Source organism: Mus caroli, unplaced genomic scaffold, assembly GCF_978045245.1.
Source record: "Mus caroli unplaced genomic scaffold, Mus_caroli_1 scaffold_9, whole genome shotgun sequence".
In the NCBI taxonomy this organism is placed as follows: domain Eukaryota; kingdom Metazoa; phylum Chordata; class Mammalia; order Rodentia; family Muridae; genus Mus; species Mus caroli.
Window position 1 is genome coordinate 106179725 of NW_028227264.1, and position 19879 is coordinate 106199603.

Here is a 19879-nt window from a genome sequence, read left to right on the forward strand (position 1 = left end):
ATTGTTACAAGGGGTAACAGCCTTTAATCCATGGCTTTGAAATTTGAGTGTTAAGGAAACTAGACATTATACAAAGTAGCAAAGAAGCAGCAAGCCAACTCATGCTGTCATACTTCAAGTTAGGTAATTACATATATTATGGTATGTTTGCATTTTATTGTATGTTTGTGTGCCTGCATGTGCCACTGAAAAACTTTACACTGATGATTACTAAACCATCAGAAGTTTGAGATTAACAGAAGGCATCCCCATTACCTAATAGAAAAGCAAAGTAGAAGGGAGAGGAAACAAAAGGAGCAGGGCCTGAGTGCAGGTAACAAGAAAATGATGACCAGATCATGAGGTAAAGAAACTCGAGTCTGCATCTTGCGTTCTGCTCCAATGCACAATCAAGAAACAAGAGGCTCCTGGCTGATCATTTGCTTATTCCTGCTACAGGGTTCTACAGACACATGCTCAGCTACCGTGCTCCAAGCATGAACAAGCTGGTCTGTGTTGGGCTTTCTCTTTTCATGAAATGTAGGAACACTTCCTCTCAGTTGGTACTGAGTGAAATCTTCACTCTTTGTTTTTAAAAATTCTTTAGTCTTATTAGCATATATTAATACATATAACAACATGTTTCATTATGCAAACTCATGTTTATAGTGTATTTTGAGAGTACTGGCTCCCCCTTAATCTTTCTTTTCTCTCTTTCACATCTACTGATCTTGTTTAACTTCCAAAGGACTCCTATTTCATTCAATTTCATGCCTTTCCCTCTTTCTTTCTTGTGTGTGTGTGTGTATTTGTGTATGTCTGTATGTGTATATGTTGTCTATCTTTTATCATGCCACTTCTATATTTATAATTTTATTTCTTTAATTTTGAGTCATAGATTTCAGGGTTTTTTTTTTTTATTTGTTGATGTTGTTGTTGCATTTGTTTGTTTTTAGTTGTTGTTTATTACTGACACACTGAATTTCTACATGTACCTGGGCTTCCATCCAGGAATAGTTAAACGCTAAATGATCCAGAACATTGTGTCTGAAGTTGCGCATAATGTTTTTGAGTTCCATTTTCCTGTGTCAGGTTAGTTATATAAAGGTTTTACGCTCCTTATTCATATCCCTTTCCAAATACCTGGGACATGCACATGCAAATTAGACATACTTGCCTGGCTTTGGAAAAGAGTTCCCCGAATTGATAGATTGGAGTCCAGATCATCTACTGGCCTATTCCTCCCTGTAGATTTTATACAATTCTCATAAGCAGAAAAGACACATCTCAGATAGCCTGGGAGTTCCTGCTGTTTGTGGTCATCATGGTTAATACAATCATATATCCAAATCCTTATAAACATTGTACTTGTGTAAATACACCACAAATAATATGTAGCTTGAAGTAAATCAATTTTGTTTTATTTCTGTGGTGGAAATGTGTTTTTCATACGTTGATAAATTTTCATTGAAACATACTTTTGAGTGAAGTTCCCTTCTGGCTTAGGCTAGCTCTTTTAAAGACTATAGAGAGAGAAATTGAGTGTCTCTAGAGAGAGTAAAACTTGAGTAATTAATGTGAGAAATACCAGCATAAAATGCTATACTTTCTATAAAGTATAAAAACACTATATTAAGCATAAAAACACTATACTAAATTAATAACATTCTGGATGAAATGTGTTCAATAGTTCATATTTGACAAGTTAAGCTATTTTATGATTTAAAATAATATTAGAATTTAGCCTCTGCTTGTCATTAGTAACCAGTTTTAGAATGTGGAAATACTTTTATTTATATTACCTACGCCTTTGCAGAAATTACCTTTGCTACAAGAATTCTGAAAAAGACTAACAGCCAATAAAACAATATATCATCCTCTAAATTCTCTGTGTTGTAAAAATAAAAGATGAAGACTGATTTCTATAGTATTAATCATCATTGTGTCATTGACAAATTGTGTCAATGGCACCCATCATTTCTGTACACTATTATCTTAGGGTAGTTGCTAAAGCAGTCCACAGAATATAATATTGGCCTGGCACAGAGCATAAGAAAATAATCCTTCAGGAATAATGCTAACAGAAATTAACATGCACGTAGCCACTGTCTGCTTTCCTAGGTTTGTACATTGGCCCAGGTGTAATGTAAAGAAAACACCTGGGCTGTATATATAAAAGGCTATATATTGCCGTCAGTTGATGCGAGGATCATGTGTTTTGACATTTCGAGCTTGTAGACGTGAATATCCTTCTTCCAGCCACCTGCCTTTGCACTGCACCTGGAGCTTCCTGTTCACCGTTTTGCACTGAATAATTTCCCTTAGCAAGTGAAAGACAGATAGCTGAAACCATTCAGCACAAAAACAACATGACAGCGCTTCCCTGATCATAGCTCTTGATATAATACCCAACAAATAAGACATAGTGATAAAAGCAATATCTTTGTGATCAGGTTTTACAGATTTTTGAGAAACATCCACGTTGCTGCTCTTCTTCAGAGGACATAAATGGAGTGAGTCACATTTGCCCTTTTTAAACCCAAATATCACAGTCTTATATTCATCACATCTGGGTGGAAAATGATGCGGTTAACACTTCTCTATTCAAAATAGGCGTTCTGCTTTTTAAAAACCAGTATCCTTAGCTAACACACGAGAGTTCTAATTAAAAAATATTCAAGTGCTTTAAGTTCTTTTCGCTGAAGTCTGTTTAAGTTTTCAGGTTCAGACTGCTCTCGAACTAATGAACGTGACTCCATTATATGACCTACCCCTGTGTCTATGGTTCTTCCCAAGAACACAGCAAATTTGAACTCATTATTTGCTGATCCATACACACTATTTTTATGCTTAACTCCAGTTAAGTATAAAAGATATAGTTAGAGTAAGGATTTTCATTACCATAAGGCTTGTAGTCTCAATTTAGAGGTATAGAAGCTAAAGAGATTCGTCCACAAGTCATTACTGATTTTCTTTAATAATACTGATACTGATTTGAGAGAGATAGATACACAAATAATTCTAATATAAATTTTACCAAATTATCAACAGAATGACCTAGGCATAACATCCCATTATGGTTTGATGTTTTACCATAAAAAATAGCAATTATTTTGTGAATATTTGCACACTGATGACAATCACAACGATGCAGTCTCACCCAACTGATGAACTGTTGCCATGGTAAACTGAGCTATTAAGAATGAGAGGGTTTAAGCTGGGCGTGGTGGCACACTCCTTTAATCCTGGCACTTGGGAGGCATAGGCAGTCGAATTTCTGAGTTCGAGGCCAGCCTGGTCTACAGTGTGAGTTCCAGGACAGCCAGGGTTACACAGAGAAACCCTGTCTCAAAAAACCAAAAATAAATAAATAAAATAAAATAAAATAAAAAGAATGAGTTCCTTTGCCATATTTTGAAAACCAGGCACCAACCTATTCATCCAATGTTATTTTTTTTCAAAAATTTAAAGTTGTAAGTAAAAAAAGTAAATAAATAAAAAATAAAAATCAAAGGGCTGATGGAACAGTTTAGTTCGTAAAGACCATGTCTTGCAAGTGTGAGAGCCTGAGTCTGATCTCAGAATCTATGTACAAAATGACAAGAGTGAGGTTTAAGGGATGGGCCAGCTGATAAAACATCTGCCATGCAATCTTGACTACTTGAATTCATATCCTTGGAGGCCACAGAAGAACTGCATTCAGAACTACAAGTGTCAACAGTTTCATGGTTCTCCTGCAGTGGACTGAGACAGGAGGATTACCAAAAGTTCACACTCCAGCTATTATTTAGCAGTGAATAACAAGACCCTGTCACAAACCAAGGAGAAAGTAAGGGCTGGTACCCAAGGACTTAGACTTTCACATACATGCACTAGTACTCAACACACATACAGGCACACACACAGACACACATACATACACACAGACACACAAATACATCATACATATATATACACTCAGTACAAACATACACACACACACACACACAGAGGCACACACCAGTGCCAAGACTGATAGTGTGTTTTAATCTCAATGTTAGGTTGATAGAGAGAGAAATATCTCTTGGATTTATTCACCAGCCAATCTAGCCTAAATGGCGAGGTCAAAAGCAATGAGAGACCCCATCTTAATTCATGTAATTGCTGTTCCTGACATGACACCCTTGCTGTCTTTTGATTGTCGGTCACAGACACATGTACACATGCCCACTGTGGAGGCGGAGCGAGATTCCAGTATTGAGTGTTCGTGTCTCTTTGTTTATACTTTTCATGCCCTTCCATGTTTTGTCTTACTTTAGTCTGAACAGAGAACTCTAATGCTGCCTCGTTGCATTTACGGTTCTCATGCTTCTCTAAGTACTGCTGCTTATTGTGTGGGTAAAATTTTAGAAAGGCCAATTATTCGTTTATGATGAGGCCTCCTGCTCTTTCCCCTGTCCACTTTGGCATGTCTATTGTGGTTGAACATGTTCAGCTCAAATAAAAAGAAATCAATTCCTTAACCCACAGTTACTTCTGATTACCATATTTATTGTTTCTATTTTCACTGAAACTACACCGTGATATCTATAATCGGGGGACAGCTAATGCTTTTCCTTAGAGAGTAAATATATATTTTAGGCCCCCTTTCTAGGCAAGCCTGTAATTCAGCCATGCTAATGGCTTGTTTAAAGTGACATTTCAGAAAACTCCCAGAGTTGACGTTCTGGCTTGTGTCTACTAAGCAGTTCAGTTATTCAGTAAATATTGTATTCATTTGTTTTTCTCTGTGAGGAATTTCCCGAAGGATTGATGTTACAACCATGAGCAGACAAGACTTTCCTGTTTACAGGGACTCAAGAGGAGCAAAGACTAAGTTCATTCTACTAATTTCAGAAATGAGTTTGTCATTGACCTTGAGTAAGCAGATGTCAATGACTCATTTAGAGACCACACATTTATGACACTGATGCACAGGCACCTAGAGGACACCACTTTGGCTGTATTAAATGCATCCTGAAAACAGGATGTAACCTTCCATTGTAAGACATATTCATCAGATAACCTCAGCACACCATTTGGCTGTCTTATGTTTATAAACTGCTAATACATGCTTTAATCTAATTAATTACATATACTGACCTGATTCTACGTAATAGATGGATGAGGTCAAGATATATCTGTCTGGATCACTCAAAATGCCTAAGATACCCATTATCTTAATGAGCATTCATTAACCAGGGTTTGTATTTCTCACGACCCTTACTTCTTTTTGTCCAACATTTAAAATATGTTCCATACGTTTTTAGTATCTCTATGTTTTTCTCTGTTTCGAATGCCCACTGAAACTCTCTCTACTTTGAATTAGCCGCAGTAGTTCTCTCAAGGGACCCTACATAACTGTTTTTCTGTTTATACTTCTACTTCCTGCTGCTTGCAAAGCTAATCTCCCATTTGATTAAAACAGGCAGATACTGGGAACAAATCATAGGTTCATTATTCCATCTGTTTGTTGTTGCAACTACTGTTACAATAAGTGCTATGAATGATAATAGTCATTATTTTGCTTTCCTTTTTTCAATGAAAAGAATCCTTTAAGTTCTTTTAAATCCTCTTTACCTCATAGTCCACTTTTTTTGGCATGGGTAAACTTCACCGTGTGCTTACTCTTTCATTCAAAATGGTCCAGTTTAGACTGTACTTTAACTTTCCCCCACTTTATTTAAGTTTAAAAATCATAAATGTTCGCTGACTTGAATGATGCCACCCTAAGGACTAACTTTCATGATATCCAAATATCATACACGAATATGATTTTATTTATTAAATACCAGAATATTTATACCGATATAAGTGCTTCAAATAGAGGGAATCGACAAACTGTGCTACCCAGTTATAATACCTTTTCGACCACAGCAATGAACAGCATGGCATTGTAACTCTAAGGTTAGCATAGAAACATACATATCGTGGTGGTAAGCAATAGTTCTCTAACTGATCTTAAAACCTACACAAGAAGGAAGCATGCCTGTTACTAGGAACCTAGCTGGCTCCTCAGGGTTCATGAAGTCATAGGTAGTAGGTGGCAAGCTACAGCCACCACTTTCCTAGGTCAACATAATCTGCAATTACATTCAAACATTTGTTCTTGTGCCCATAGATAAATGTAGTCCTTATCCATCTTCAAGAAAATTCCCCTTTGCAACAGATTGACAACATTACAGAAAGTAAGAGCCAATCAAAATGTGGAGTTGTGGAGCCCAGTCCCAATTAATACATCTATAAAGCACTCCTGCACTTAAGGCTCAGGGGACATTACAGAAAAGAGGGTAAAAGATTATAAGAGGCAAGGGATCAGGGAGTTTACTGTGAGACTTTGTGTCCTGGCATCATTACAAGCCACACCTAAATCGTCTCACTAAAACAAATGTCTAAGCATGAGCTGAACTAGGCACTAATCTACATGCCAAAGTGGACGGGGGCAAGGACCACTGGGCCTCAAACCTCTACAAAGAACTACAGGTAACTAAAAAATGCTCGGCATGGGAGATACATCTTCTCCAGGCAAGACCCTACCACTTGGTTAAACAGTAACAAATAGTTGACTCTGAACAGAGACATTCCTCTAGCATTATTCAGACTGAGCAGGTTACATTTAGAAATACATGTGGCTATCCATGTACACATATGTATGTAATAATCTTTAAAAAATAAGAGGCTGTAAAGTTGAAAAGAAAGCAAGGAGAGATATATGGGAGGATTTGGAAGGAGAAAATGGATGTGAAAACTGTGTAATCATAATAAAAGAAAAAATGAGACAATAAATTCAGAGACCCAAGTTTTTTTACTATGTGGTGATAGCCATAGAATTAGGGTTTTATGCTGAAAATCCATAGTTTGTAAAGAGTTTATACTTCAGTGTGTTAAAGTGTTATTTGCAGCTCATCTCATAGTATGTTCATTTTCCTTTTTGTGTAATATAAACTTTCCCCAATTACTTAAAATTCCATGTTTTTTTCCCCCGATTTTTGTTTAAGCCAAGCCTCATCTTGCAAAAGCCGAACTGTAGGCTTTCTGTACGCTCTGGGAGTGTCAGGATGCCTTAGAGTGTCAGGGAGAACTTGCTTTTGACAGCTTACTGTTTGTATTACCTCTGCTTAAAATAACACACTTCACTTTCATATGCTTTCTATCTCTCTTGGGATATTGTCACCACTGTCCTCTAGGAACTGCAAACTGACTTTCTGGCTCTTCCAGAGTCAGTAAGGTATATTACCGAGACATAGATGGAATTGAAAGTGCATGATTTCCTTATTTGATTATTGTTCTGTTAGCTCATTCAAAGTAGAAACTTTGTGAAAGTTGAACTGACTGATCTGAAAGACTGGCAAAACTAACGTTCTTGGTCTGCATGATTCAACAGTCAAGTCAGCGTGGGAAGAACTGTGTCCAGGTAGGGTCCTGGACGTGTCAACTTTGGGATTTCGGGAACCAGGGTGTGACAGGTTCTTGGCTTAAACATTTGGAGCTGCTATGATGCTAATCAACTTATCCTTTTAGCATCCTTTCCTGTCAGCTCTTTGTTTCTCTGGACTCTCTTTATAACATGGTGCTATAGGGTCTGTTATTGGATCACTCTTATTCATTACACCAAAAGGCTGAGGCATCTACAATGACCGTCTCCTGTGAGGACTCTACTCAAATACACTTAGTAACATTTAATTACATTTAATTGGTATCTTAAAATTGCTAATTGCAAAAGGGGACCTCCTAGATTTCATCTGAAGCTGACACACTCATGAACGACTTCTGTTTTTAGGGCAGCTTTGTCCTGTCCTGTGGTTAGGAAACCTCTTGGACTTATTATTGGTTCTTATTTTCCTCACATTCAAATCTCTCTTTCAAGTGTTATCGCAGTCCATCTATGCCTCATCCCTTTCAGGGTTCTGAGCATAGCTAAGCCACTCTTTGCTTCATTTGCCCGTTGGCTTGTTAACTTTCTCTTACTATTACATCCCTCGTCATCATGTACCCTCAGTATGAGAGGTAGAGTAATTCTTTGAAAGGACTCTCATTGCCTTTCTTTGTGTGTTACATTTAACATTTTAGCTATACTATGAGGAGGGTGCTTCTTTACTGACTCTGTTCCTTTAGTGCTCAGTATGCTTCGTGTACCTTCATGGGCATGTCTTTCTTTACCTTGCAGGAAGTTCTATTCTGTGAACCTGTTAACGGTCAGGTCTATGACACTGAGCTAAGATTTTTTTCTCTTTCTATGCCTTATAATTAATGTTTATCCATACTCATTTGTGTGCTTTAAAATCTCTTCATACTTTGTGCTTGAGAGATATTGTTCTTCCACGTTGTCTTCAAGCTCTGATGTTCTATCTTATATTTAATTGTAGTTTTATGTTTTTATTTTCCCTTCATGTGTCTTCTTTTCAGCCTGAGTATGCTTCAGTATTTCTGTTTATTAACTGAATTCAAGTTTCAGATTATGTATCGCCTCTATCAGTTTATTCATCAATGGTTTGTGCTTTCCCAGACATGACCCAGGAGTTGTTTTCATCCTCTCCAAGTTCACTGATGTTTCTTTTCATGTCTTCTTACCACCCTTGAATTATTGCTCTTTTAACTTCTGTATCATGGGGTTCATTTAACTAATACTTATCAAAGAAAATTTCTAGAGGGCTAGTAAGTTTGGATACAACATAATGCCTTCACTCTTAATATTGTTTGTGGTTTTGTGATGTTACACTGGTATGTAGATTTTAATGGGTTGTTAGTCTGATATGAGATTGTAACATCCCTCAGCATGGGCCAGTAGAGGATCTGAACAGCAAGAATGTGACCTGGTATGTAGAGAATGCTTGGTCGGTTTTGTACTGGGTGTATTCTTCAGGTAAACCACAGCACATGCTGTGTGTCTGGAGCTAGGACTGAGTACTGAGACTGTGTGGACAGATTAGGTTTTAGGACAACTCAGCAGCAAGAACCAAGCTGGAGATGTGTGAGAAGAGGTTGACTTAGGAATCTACGGATGGAGTTGGTGGGCAAGGTTCTGGGGAGTTTACCAGCAAAGCAGCATGCCTGGAGCTAGGCCTGGGGTGTGTACGTGGTTGAGCTTGGTTCTTGCCCTATAGAGGCCCAAGCCAAAGTAATATAAATTGCCATGAAGAGGAAGTTGGGTGCTAGCCAAACTATTACAGCAAATTATCAGAGAATAGAAAGCAGTAAAATAGAATGATTTGGTTTGCAGGGCCACACATGTTCTAACCTACACTGTTGAGCAAAATCAGAAACAAGAGAGCCTGGCCAAGTTTCCCAAGGTCTCCGTTGAGAGATAGGCATAGGGACTAGTTATGAACAGTCTATTGAACATCTTAAAGAGTGTTGCAGCTAACACACAGTAGTTTGGAGATGATAAGGATTCCTAATTTTGGCCTGCTGAAGCATTAAAAAAAAAAAGACACTGAAACTGGATCTTAGTGGGTGTGGTGGTTTGAATATGCTTGGTTCATGGGAAGTGACACTATTAGGGTGTATGGCCTTATTAGAGGAGGTGAAGCCTTATTGGAGCAAGTGTGTCACTGTGGGTGGGGTTTTGAGGCCTCCTCCTATGTGCAAGCTCCACCAAATGCTGAAGAGAGACCCTCCTGGATGCCTGCAGGAGACAATTTCTCCTAGCTGAAGTTGGATTAAGATGTAAATCTCTAAGCTCAGTCTCCAGTATGTCTGCCTTGATGCTACCATGCTTCCGGTCATGATGATAATGGACTAAATGTCTGAAGCTGTAAGCCAGCCCCAATTAAATGCTGTCCTTTATAAGAGTTGCCTTGGACATGGTGTCCCTTCACAGCAAAGGAAACCTTAAAACAGTGAGTGATTTAGATGTCATTTTAAAATGCATATATCCAACATGATGTAATTAGGAATGCATGCCTCATCTCAGTTTTCAGAGCGTCCAGGTGAGTTAGAACTTATTTTAAACCACTCTCAAGGGGAGAAAACGTGGGCTCAGGGATGCTAAGTCAATGTTTTATTCATTCAGAAAATGAAAAGAAAGGAATAGAGTCTTGAGACTGTTTGGCATAATGGCCAGTGCTCTTAGGAGTTTGTTCAATCAGAAGTCGGTTCACTCCGTAATAGTGGTACAATCAGAGTTGAAGGAAACGTCCAATTCTTTGCACCTAATCAGTTCAATCAAATTAATATTTATTTGTGTGAATAGGACATATAGTGTAGATAACGCTTTTCAGGGCACGATAATTACATTCCTGATTGTGTACTCTGGAGATATTAGAGGGGATCATTTGCAATAAGACTTTCTACATGAGTTATGAAATGTTAATATTTGTTTCCTCCATTTATTTACGTGTTGTGAATGTCAAGTACAAGGAAGATAAATTGAATATATTATGTAGCCATATAATTTTTGATATCATAGCAGATCCTTAATTTTGTGTCTCATAACCTCTTATTAAGAAAGCTGAACAACGGAGACTTGATTGCTGTCTTTCATTTGTCTATATTTACAGGCAGAGGTTACGATCTGATACCTTTTTACATAATTTTGCATTAGCAGGTACATTGAAGATGTGTTAGAGGTTATTCCTTCCTAAGCTGCACTTCACGTATTTCTTCTTTAATTATTGGCATAGAATATACTTATCAAGTTTCATTAATGACATGAAAATGATAACATGACCGGGACGATAGTGATGATCAGACTAAGAGACAAAATCTGACTGGGAAAAAACAAATATAGATCTTTATAAAGCAAACAACAAGGTTTCGAGATAAGTATACCAGGTCCATGTTTCTCAATGTTCCTATCATTACAAAGACAATATTTTTTTATAATACAGTGATATGGACCTAAAATAATGCTGAAGCCTGTTTGTGAGTATTTTAAGCTCTGAGAATGAAAAACCTTTTCTCTCAGTCTTATATAGCTGATATCCTTGCTTCCAAGTTCCTGAGAATGTATACAAACTTCTACCACCACAACTCCTAACGGTGGCTTTTGAGCTCCAAGCCCATCTTTATCATCTATTTCCCAAGGGAGTCTTAGCTCCTCCCGAAAGCTAGTCTCTTGTGTTGCAGATTCTCCCCGTCTCTGCTCAGTGATCATACTCTATACCTTCGGTTCTTTGCATGCTCTAGCATCATTTTCACCCTTAGAGGTTTCCCCTTCCATGCGAATGTGTTGTGCCTTTCTCTCTTTTCATTGTTAGCAAATCCTTCACTTACCGGTTTCTTTTTGAGAACTCATGCTGCAGAGCGATTTTATGTGCCCAGGAAAATAGTGCAGGAAATAAAGCCCTTGTTCTGGAAATGTGCAGAACTGTGTTTGGATCCCTAGAACCCACGTTTATTCTGGGCAGGCAAAGTAGCTTCCTGCATCCCAGTGCTCGAGGAGCATACAGGGATCCCCAGAGCAAGCTGAATAGCTAATGGAGCCAAACTGACAAGTTCCGCGCTTTAGTGTGTTACGTTGCCTCAGTACATACTGTGTAGCGATTGAAATGGACATGTGCTATCAAACCTTTCTTCTCAGCACGCACACACATGGGCACATGCAGCTGCACACAGACACATGTGCTCATATTATACAGGCCCATCACGTGCTCATAATTACCGAAATTAGTGGCTTTGTAAATACTGCTTCTAGTTCTCCCAATTCACATTTATATTTGAACCAATAAGTTTCAGCTTTTCTGTGTTGTTCCACCAAAATAAATTCTGTATTTTAATAGTCTATTGCTAATTTTCAGTCCTCCTCATATTTGTTCTCACAGGACTCTTTGAAATTCATTTGACTGCCACGGTCTACTTGACTGACAGGATTTTAAGTACACATCCATCTTCTTCTTCTTTTTGTTTTGTTTTGTTTTGTTTTGTTTTGTTTTGTTTTGTTTTGTTTTGTTTTGTTTTGTTTTGTTTGTCGATCCAGGGTTTCTCTGTGTAGCCCTGGCTGTCCTGGAACTCACTCTGTAGACCAGGCTGGCCTCGAACTCAGAAATCTGCCTGCCTTTGCCACCCAAGTGCTGGGATTAAAGGCGTGCGCCATCTTCTTGTGCTCCCTGTGTCATCAATTGCTTCTTTACTCTTCATTGCTCAATGTTCAGAGTGTCTTTTCTATGAACACTCATGTCTTTACTGACCTCATCCAGTCTTTTGTTTTCAATTTATATTCAGTTGTGGCTCCAGATTTGTATATTCGTCCTCCACTGTGACCTTTTTATTTCCCGAGTAATAGTACTCTCAAATACAGCCTGCAGAAATCAAAACACTTGGGTTTTGCCCAATCTCTAAAGCAATCTTTGTCTCATATGATGGCTGTTTTATCCTTCCACAGATTAGCCTGAAATTGTGAATCTCTATTAAGGACAGAAGTCTCTGATTCCTTTCCCCTTTCCATACAATCCACATCTAGTGAGCTAGGAAATTTTGCTTCATTTCATAAAATAAAAATGTGTAGTAAATCAGATACAATGACATTTAAAAATTATTTTATATAAAGCATGCATTAATTAATAAATTTAGAAACTTTTTTTGTTTGTTATAATCAAGTAAAAATTTTGTCAGATAAATTACTGCCAAAAACTTATTTTAATAAGGTACTTGATAATCAAACAGAGTGGATTTTAAATGAAGACTTTACACCATTTTGGCTATGTGATTTTAAATACATCTGATGATTATAATAAAATAACTTTTCATATACACCAGAAAGGAAGAAATGGTTCTTCATGAGGTCCACACCATGGCATACAAAGTCCTTTGATGAATGTAGGTGTTAACCTATTGCCATTATTCTTAGCTGAGTTAAAACATGACAGTGATTGGCTTTATCTCCTAAACAAAATTCTTGGGGAAAGTAAAATTAAACAGGAAATGATGTTCTTTCTACCATGGCAACGGTGGCTGTAGATATCATGAAGAATAAGAAAGAAAATGCATGAATAGGGAATTAGTGTCGTCTACAGTTGTTCCAACATTATCCTTGCTTCTATAATATTCTGATCTTTATTACACACAAGAGGCAGAGTAGAATGTTCACTCACTGGGACTGTTGTTTTTATGAACAAAGCTTTATTATTTCATGCCAACATAATATGACCCAAGTCCTTTCCACAGGACTGGTATCTATTTTGGCTCTTTCCTCCCTCTCATCATTTGCATCATTTTCTTATGAGATGACTTCAAGGAGGTGTTTTGCATAAAGAAGACAAGAAACTACTTTTTTATTGGATATTTTCTTTACTTGCATTTCAAATGTTTTCCCCTTTCCCAGTCCTCCCTGGAAACTCCCTGTCCCACCCCTTCCCTCTGCTTCAATGAGAGTGTTTTCCCACCCACCCACCTATTCTTCCCTTCCCACCCTGGCATTCCCTTACACTGAGGCATCTATTGAGCCTTCATAGGACCAAGGGCCTCTCCTCCCATCACACTTCTCTTATTCAGTGACACTTTTCCCCCAATGCTTTGTGGTTGCAGAGAAACGAACTAATCTGTATGTATAGGTAAGGAAGTTGATACATATAGATTAGCAAATGCTTGCCTTCCTGTATATAACACAGCCTATTAAATATCTTAAAGACACTTAGAACTACTACATTTTAAAATTAAAATACAGACTGATATTCAGACTATAGCTAATCTTTTCTTCATTAATTCACCAAAAGCTTGCCTATTCTGTGTGAAGTTGTATCCATACCATATGTGATATGAACATAAAGATACATACTGCTAGATCTGGAAATGGATAAATACCCCAGAGAAACTGTGAGAAAGGAGAATGAATAGCTAGCTAGCAATAACTTAGCGAGCTATCATAGTCCACATGTACTCAATCAGAATCAGTGTCCATCTGGGCTCCACCACGCACTCCATCTGGCATGATGTACACTAGAGAATATATACTGGCAAAATTATTTGTTATCATATAGTGCTATGGTACATATTATAATGATATGACAATTTTTCCTTCCCTTTCCTTCCCCCCTCCCTTTACTTCTCTGGTTTTCATCCTTCATTCTTCTTTCATCATGTCCTCTTTTCACCTCCGAGTTTACCACAAACTAACAGAAAATGAGCAGCCAATTTAATATGTTGTTTAAGTTTCAAAAATTCTCATCACCATAGCAAACTTCTGAGCTTCTTATCCATGTGCATAAATGAATGCATTAAAGGAAAATTACTACATGAAATGGAATATGTCTTACAACTACTTTTAAAAATGTTTATTTAATTTAATTTATGTACATTTTTATATATGCCCACATGTGGCAGCCCATCCAGAGGCAGAAGAGGGTGTTGGGTTTCTTGGGACAAGAGCTGTGGGCATTAGTAAGCCTACCAGTGTTGGTTCTTGGATCTGAACTCTGAGTCTCCTCACTGAGGAGCACACACTTTGATTGTTGATCCATCTCTTCACAACTGCTTACAATAGTGGTTCTTAACCTTCCTAATACTATAACCCTTTAATATCTGCCTTATGTGTGGTGACCCCCAACTATAAAATTACTTTTACTGCTACAACATAACTATATTTTTCTACTGTTATGAATTGTATTGTAAATATCTGGTGTTTTCCAATGTTCTTAGCAAACCCCGGTGAAAGGGTCTCTCAGCCCTCAGAGGAGTGGCAACTTACAGATTGAAAACCACCAATTGAGAAGAAAATAATTTTGAAGTACTGTACAATATCTTTGAGCTGAATCTTCATATTGACAGACTACATAATGACAAGTTCTAAAGCATTTTAGGACTCTCTAAGTGCAAGCCTGTAATAAGCATGTTAGAACGCCGTGGGATATCCTCCAAGGCAGAATGACATGGGAGATGATTTGGGGGAGTCAATTAAAAACAGTGTTGGAATTCAAAGCTCAGCTTATCAAGTTTTAAGAAACTATTATTTAGATGTATTTCAAATATTGCTTTTACACTCGACTTCCATGAAACTTCAAGTGTCTGGGACAACTATATTTAAACCTTATAAAGTTCACATTCTTCATTTACTTCTCTTTGTATATATTCAGAATATGTTTTGCAATTGTCTGTGTATTGCAATTGTAGTGGATTCTTTCGTTTTCTTTCATGCTGCTTGGAAAACAATGCTATACATTTTCTACACATAACTTTGTGCTGTGATATAGGTTATTTTGTGTATCAGTGTTATACATTTACTTTATGCATGCATGGTACATACATATGGGTGTGCAGGTAAATTCACCTGCAAAATGTCAGGTGTCTTCCTCTGCCGTGCTCTACCTGTTGCTTTGAGACAAAAATCTCTTGCTAAACCACTAGCTCAGTTTTTCTATTAGGCTGGCTCGACCGTGAGCTTTTGCAACTCTCCCATTTCTTCCCCACAATGCATAAGACCCAGGCATATGAAGAAATATCTTGCTTTTTTTTAAAAAAAAAATCTTGGTGTGCTTGTGTTTTAAATTCAGTTCTCTAATGTTTGCAGAACAAGGGCGCTTCCTCATTGTAATAACTCCACAGGCTTTGTTATATATGTTCTTTTATTTACAAGTAAATGTCTTAATGATCTTACGATAGATTGAAAATAATCAAAGAATTAAGTATTTTAGTATTCTAAAATAACCTTGAAAAGTTGTTTCTCAAGCTAAAGAATGATGTCAAAACATATTCACCAAAACTGTGAAAATATAACTCTATAAATTCCAAATCTTTTTACCAGACAAGAATGGTTTGATTATTCTTGATTGTGAAGAAATATAATACTGACCAGATAAAAGTTTTTTCACTTCGGAATTTATGCACAAGCCTACATCCAATGCCTTGAAATTTTATCAGCTGTATTTCTTGGTTACAGCATGCCTTCATGCTGTAGGCATGTATAGGTAAGGAAGTTGATACATATAGATTAGCAAATGCTTGCCTTCCTGTATATAACACAGCCTATTAAATATCTTAAAGATACTTAGAACTACTACATTTTAAAATTAAAATACAGACTGATATTCAGACTATAGCTAATCTTTTCTTCATTAATTCACCAAAAGCTTGCCTATTCTGTGTGAAGTTGTATGCCTTTTGAAGGTTAATCTTGCCCTTTGGGGAGCTGACATCCACCTGCATTTTCTGGGACCACTCTGATGCAGCCTTCTTTTGAGATACTTTTTGAACCAAATCACTTAGAATTCTGCAGGTTGCAACACTGATCAGTACTTGAAACTGTGCGCTGCAATTCTTTTCTTAGTTATTGTCTATTGTCATTTACTATTGGCCCAACCAAATATAGGATCATACTGCATATATTACAATTATTCTTCAGAGCTTGGGGACAAGATCAGTCAGTGAATACCCTTGCTTATTAGCCATTAATATACGCAGAAGCAAATCTATGATGTTGAGGGAAAGTGAATAGAAAGCAAGGACTATAGTCTTCTACTTAGGTTAGTCAAAAATTCATATATATCATTAATATACTACGGAGATCACATTGGCATGTACACATGATTGAAGCATAAACAGCTTAATAAAAGTACTCTCATGTCCTCCCATGATTTACCTCCACAAATTCAGTTCTAACCATTCATGTTATGTGGATTTCCTCATGGGCAGAATTTCGTTAGACTTATGCAATTTTCATAAAGAATTTACAAATATCTTCTCTTTCTAAATGTTTCAAAAGTTCTCTAAACAGTGGCATAATTTTGTTTTTGATGTGAGTAGGAAAGACACAAGTCAAGCCTACTAATGGTACCTTTTGTTAATATCTGTTCTATTCTTTTTTTGTTACATATATATATATATATATATATATAAATTTTTTACACTCCATATTTAATCCCCCCTACCATTTTGACTATTCCACATCCCATACCTCTTCCCCAACCCATGTCTCCACATGGATGCCCCCACCCTCCACCTCACCTGACCTCTAAACTCCCTAGGGCCTCTAATCTCTTGAGGGTTAGGTGTATCATCTCTGACGTGAATACAGACCTGGCAGTCCTCTACTGTATGTGTGCTGGAGGTCTCATATCAGCTGGCGTATGCTTTCTGTCAGTGTTTGAGAGATCTCGGGGGCCAGATTAAATGGGACTGCTGGTCCTCCTATAGGATCGGCCTTCTCCTCAGCTTCTCTCAGCCTTCCCTAATTCAACAACAGGGTTCAGCTGCTTCTGACCATTGGTCAGGGGCAAATATCTGCATCTGACTCTTTCAGCTGCATGTTGGGTATTTCAGAGGGTAGTCATGATAGGTCCCTTTTTGTGAGCACTCCATAGCCTCAGAAATAGTGTCAGGCCTTGGGACTTCCCCTTGAGTTGGATCCTACCTTAGGCCTCTCCCTGGACCTTCTTTTCCTTAGGCTCCTCTCCATTTCCATCCCTGTAGTTCTTTCAGACAGGAACAACTTTGGGTCTGAGCTGTGACTGTAGGATGGCAACTCCATCTCTCAGTTGATGTCCTGTCTTCCTGCTGGAGGTGGGCTCTGTAAGTTCCCTCTCCGTACTGTCTGGAATTCCATCTAAGTTCCCTCCTTTGAGAGACTCTCTCATTTCCCAGGTCTCTGGTGCATTCTGGAGGGTCCCATTAGCCTCCTATCTCCCTAGGTTGCCTGTTTCCCTCTTTTCTGCTGGCACTCAGTGCTTCAGTCCTCTATTCTTATAATTCGTAGTTCCTTTCCTTTCAAGTATGGATTACCGGTATGATGGCTAACAAAAGACACTATACAACTAATTATACTATATCATTAACAATTTTGCAAAGAAAATATAAAAATTATTGTTTATGAATGTATGAACAAAAATCAACTATAATGTTTAGATTTTTTGAATAGTACTAAAGAATAATTCTAGAACTTCAATTAGCCATGAAGCTGCAGGTTTGAGCTTTAGAAGTGAATTCTTTTCATGGATTTCTTCTAAACACAAAGTGATTGATTAGGGAATTGAAGGGAGTTAAAGAGTTAAAAAAGGGTATGAAAATGTTAATTTTTAAACGGTTTTAACTTTCTTTCATTTGCTCTTGTAAAAATAGATCATGCCTATTAAATTGCAGTGATGTTTCTACTTCATATGCTCAATTTAATTTTAGAATATCATAACAGATTAATTTGTAAAAATGAATACATCCATTGTTAAGTTAAATGTCAGCTGACTATTGTTTATGATGAACAAGTCCTACTTAGCTTTTAAAAATAGGATAAATTTAAGAGAATAAACTGGCTGAAAACCACATCTTCGGACATGGTATTTGACCCAAAACTCAGAGCAGTATTGAAACTCCTCAGGGATACTATGTCCAGAGCTATCATGGCTCTTTAGGCCTGACTGAAGGATGAGCAGTGTGGGGAAATTGTATGTATGTGGTGGGCTAACTTTAATTCTCAATGCTTGCTTTAAGCAGCACACAGGCTAAGTAGATGCATTTTTCGGTTTTTAAAGGGTCAACCTCTCCCTGTTCAGTGATCTAATTCGTACAATGCTGCTGATTTTCACAATGATGGTAGGCCAAATCTTGGCCTTGGCCTCAGCAACTTCTGTGAATGTAGCTTGTTACATCAGCTTGACCACATCCAGAGTAGAATACCACTTTCCCTACCTCTATCAGGCAGATAACACAACTGTCTTGTTTCCAAATATGTTTTCAGAATAATGAGATAATATGATTAACATTATGTAGAAAGAACAACTCTAAATGTGAGCTCTCTGTTGGGTCTGTTCATCACAGACAGTAAGACTATAAAACCAATTTATAATTTAAAACGATTTAAGAGAATCCTGTGAGCTAAGAAATAAGAGGGGGGTATATTAACTGAAAAAAAAAGGGATATTATGAGTACTTCAATAATTATTGAAATTATGCTCTTAAAAATTACTTGTAATAATGCAAGAATACTTAGCAAGTTATTGGTAGTAGAGAAAAATATTTAGAATTTCATTTAAGTAAAAAAAAAAAAATCCAAACCAAGCCAAAACTGAAATAACAGGGGCAAGAGTGTTAAAAGGAAACAAAATCCAAACTGGTGAGGAGATAATGTAAGCAGAAGAGTGGGTAGGGGTGATATTACCAAGTAACATTGCAAAGGAGCAGATACACAGAACGGTTAATACAAATATAAATAGATGATTAAAATCGATGAAGGATAGGTAAACCTTTTCTCCCATTTCTACATGTGTATGTGTAAACATTTGTATGTTTACAGTGTGTGTGTCTGTGTGTGTGTGTGCGTGTGTGTGTGTGTGTGTGTGTCTCTATGTGTCTGTGTGTCCCTGCATGGGGAGTCCTGAGATCGATATTGAGAATCATCCTATTGAGGTAGAGAGCACCAATACAACCTAGAGCTCCCCAGTATGCATTGTCTGATTAGCTAGCTTGCTCTGGAGATCCTGTCTCTGGGATTAGCAGCTTGCTGCTATGCCACCTCACATTTGCCTTAAACACGGAGCAGTGTACCCACTTCTGACAAACCTCCTTCAATGGATTCCTTTTAACAAGGGTAGGTACTTTCCAAGACAAAAACCGAGGTCCCCAATTTGCTTCCCAAGTGTTGTGAGTGTATGCAAGTAATAATAACTGCTATATTAGCCTAGAATAGCCTGAACTCATGGCAATCCGCTTGCCTCAGCCTCCCAATCTAGTATTAATATTATGTGTGTGCCTGGTCGTAGCAGGCTGTGATCCTTCCCCACTTCACCTTTCATCCCCCGCCTCTTCCTAGATGCTTCCTAGACCTTGATGATGTCTCAGTGTTTGAACTTGGATATTTCTGCTAAGACAGTCTTCTGGGTCATCCCTTTCATTCCTGACATCTCCACCCTTTGAACCATGTGTAAATGGAACATTTATTTTTACCTCAAGAACTTGCCAAGTCATCCAACTCTGATCTTTTATACAGAGTGAATAATTGTTTAAGGACATAGAAAAATAAGCA

The 19879-nt window shown here is 37.6% G+C and overlaps 1 protein-coding gene across 16 annotated transcripts in view; it reads left to right on the top strand.

The window, feature by feature from the left end:
* The window catches only part of Ppfia2 (PPFI scaffold protein A2), a 459906-nt gene that overhangs the window by 139101 nt on the left and 300926 nt on the right, over window positions 1–19879 (top strand). The gene's annotated exons all lie outside the window — the stretch shown is intronic.